A 3,312-nucleotide genomic window follows, 5' to 3' on the forward strand; every position below is an offset into this window, starting at 1 on the left:
ATGTCTTTGCTGCTTACTTTGTTGAGAATCCCCACGTTCCCCACGGCCTCCCCAAGCTTCCTGAGGACCCTCCCTCAGGCCCATCAGACCCCACCTGCCAGGCAGGGCTGCCCTGGGCCCAGGTCTACCCCCTCTTCTCTCCCGTCTCTGACCTGGAAGGTGGGGATTTACAGGACACCATGGCCCCTAGGCTTTCCCTTCCTTCCAACAGGGCCAAAATTCTGGAAAGATCTGTCCTCACCATCCCCACTTCTTCCCCACCTGCCCCCACACACATTTAGACACAAATAGGCCTCGCAAGGTCTGGGAGAGCTCATGTGGGCAAAGCACCCAGAATAGCGCTGGGTGCAAACCAACCCCTGGATGGGCCCCAGCCCACTGCCCGCTGCCACCCCCAGGCTGACCCCAAGGGCCCTCCCTGCCTCAGCACTTACTGTGACACCTCCCAAACCTCGGCTCTCCTGTCTTAATACACTCTCCAGCGAGGGGGCTCACGCCCCCACCCACCTTCAGGACCCCGGGTGGGCCTGGGTTTGCCCACTGCTGGCTTCTCTCTTATCAGAGCTGTTGGCCTCACTTCAGCTGCACTCAGAGCTGTCCCCTCCTGACCCCCCACTGTCGCTCCCCCGGCCCCTCTCACTCCCTATCCTCCCTCTCGCTCAGCCCGCAAACCCTGGGTGACCACTTCCCTGGAAAAGATTCCCAAAGGTGACACCAGCACCTGTGCTGCTCACCCCACAGGCAGGTTTCTGTCCTGTCCCACCTGACTTCCCCAGAACCTTCACCTCCCTTGGTTTCCACACCTCAGGGGAGACGACCCTCTGCTCCCAGGCCATGCCCTCCACCTTCCTCTCCCAGGTGGGCCTGCCTGGCCCACACTGCTCCACTGCCTCACTGTGGTCCCCTGCCTTCCTCCTGAGGTCCTTCTAGCATACTCTGACTCACTTATTTGTGCTTTAGTGTCTTTCTTTCCCTGCCAAAATGTAGGCACCCAGTGGAGAGAGACCTTTGCCGGTTTGGTTCACTGAAGTGTCCAAGCCCCTGGCACAGCCTGATGCCCATGCTCCCGCTGTGTGCTGGGTCACACACCAGCCTCCACCTGCAAGTCCACACCCAACTTCCCCTCTGCACATCAGTCCCTCTCCCAGGCTCCAGACCAGCTGTGTAAGGCAGCCATCCTTGAATACACAGTATTTGCAGGGAGTAGAGTTTTTATTGCATCTAGTTATTGAATATCTATAGGTGTATTTAGGTTCCATTTTATCTTGAATCTTATTTAAGTTTTATTTTTCTAGGAATACAAATCTATTTCTAAATAATTAGCTTTTCATTTTTTCATCATCTCTGTTTTCTATTTTATTTTATTCTGTTCTTACGTTTATTTCTTTACTTTTTTGAGTTTTTATGATTATTTTTCTTTTCTTTTTTTTTTTTTTTTTGAGACGGAGTCTCACTCTGTCGTCCAGGCTGGAGTGCAGTGGTGCGATCTCGGCTCACTGCAACCTCCACCTCCCGGGTTCAAGCGATTCGCCTGCCTAAGCCTCCTGAGTAGCTGGGATTGCAGGCACCCATGACCACACCCAGTTAATTTTTGTATTTTCAGTAGAGATGGGGGTTTCACTATGTTGGTCAGGCTGGTCTCGAACTCTTGACCTCACGATCTGCCCTGGCCTCCCAAAGTGCTGAGATTACAGGCGTGAGCCACCACGCCCAGCCTGATTCTTTTTCTAAATTGAGCTGGATGCTTATTAATTTTCAATGTTTCTCTTTTGTCTTTTTTTCAGCGTTTCTTCATAAACCTATGAATTTCCAAGTACCACTTTCGTTATGTCCCTTAAGCTTCCCTTTAAAAAAATTTTTTTTACTTTTTAAAACTAGTCAAGTGAAACAGTGAGAGTGAAGAAGGAACAAGTAACTGGCTGGTTGTGATCAATTAGCTGTAAACGCCACTGCACTCAGACCAGCCTTTTTTTTGGACACAGTATCACTCTGTTGCCTAGGCTGGCAGGATCTTAGCTCACTGCAGCCTCCCACTCCTGGGCTCAAGCCATCCTCCTGCCTCAGCCTCCCAAGTAGTCAAGACTACAGTCACACACCTGTTCCCTTAATTCCTGACAAGTAGTATTTTCATTTAGTTTTGTTCTGAATTTCTCTTTTTTTTTTTTTTTTTGAGATGGAGCCTCGTTCTGTCGCCCAGGCTGGAGTGCAGTGGTGCGATCTCGGTTCACTGCAACCTCTGCCTCCTGAGTTTAAACAATTCTGTCCCAGCTTCCCGAGTAGCTGGGATTACAGGTGCCCACCACCATGCCCAGCTAATTTTTGTATTTTTTAGTAGAGACGGTTTCACCATGTTGGCCAGGCTGGTCCTGAACTCCTGACCTCAGGTAATCCACCCTCCTTGGCATCCCAAACTGCTGGGATTACAGGCATGAGCCACTGCGCCTGGCCATTTTGTTCTGATTTTCTAATACCATTATCTATTTTGGCTTGGGAATTGCTGAAAACTATGCTTATTTATATTTTCAAATGCATATTGTTTTTTGTTAGGAGAAGACTAACCCTTGGTTATTGATATTTTATTGTATATGGTCAGAGAAGGATCTGGATAATACTGATATTTTGAGGGTCTGTGAAGACCCTTTCTTTGTATCCTTCTACATGGTCCATTTTTGTAAAAGTTTCCTATTTATTCAGTAGGAATTGTTGGATACAGGTATATCTATTCTTATATATATTGATATCATCTATATCATATGTATTGATTCATATATATGAATAAATAATTCATATCTATGGTACATATTAATTCATATATATTCATTATATTCACATATAACTCCACTAGATCAAGCTTGTTTACTTTATTCACATGTTCTGTGTACTTTCTAATATTTTGTCTGTTTGATTTATAAATTACTGAGACAGATGTGTTCAAATCTCTGCTGTGACAGTGGCTTTGTCAGTCTCTTCTTGAAATTTTGCCAATTCTGGTTTCACACACTTTATGGCTTTGTCATTAAATGCTAATCAGTTTAAAATTATTACAGCTTCCTGATAAATTCATCTTTTTATCATTATGTGAGACCATTCGTTATCTCTAATTGAGCTTTTTGTCTTAATTTTATTTTTTCCGACAGTTAATACAGCTACAACACACTTCTTCATGGCCTCATATCTCTTTCCATCATTCTCCTTTTATCCTTTCTGTCTTTATATTCAGTGTGCTTCCTAAATAGTATGCACAGCTAGATTTTTTTTAAACCCAGTCTGACAATTTTTAATCTTTAAAAGTATGTATATTGTGATTAATGA

This window comes from Symphalangus syndactylus, chromosome 18 (genome assembly GCF_028878055.3).
Source record: "Symphalangus syndactylus isolate Jambi chromosome 18, NHGRI_mSymSyn1-v2.1_pri, whole genome shotgun sequence".
NCBI classification, from domain to species: Eukaryota; Metazoa; Chordata; class Mammalia; order Primates; family Hylobatidae; genus Symphalangus; species Symphalangus syndactylus.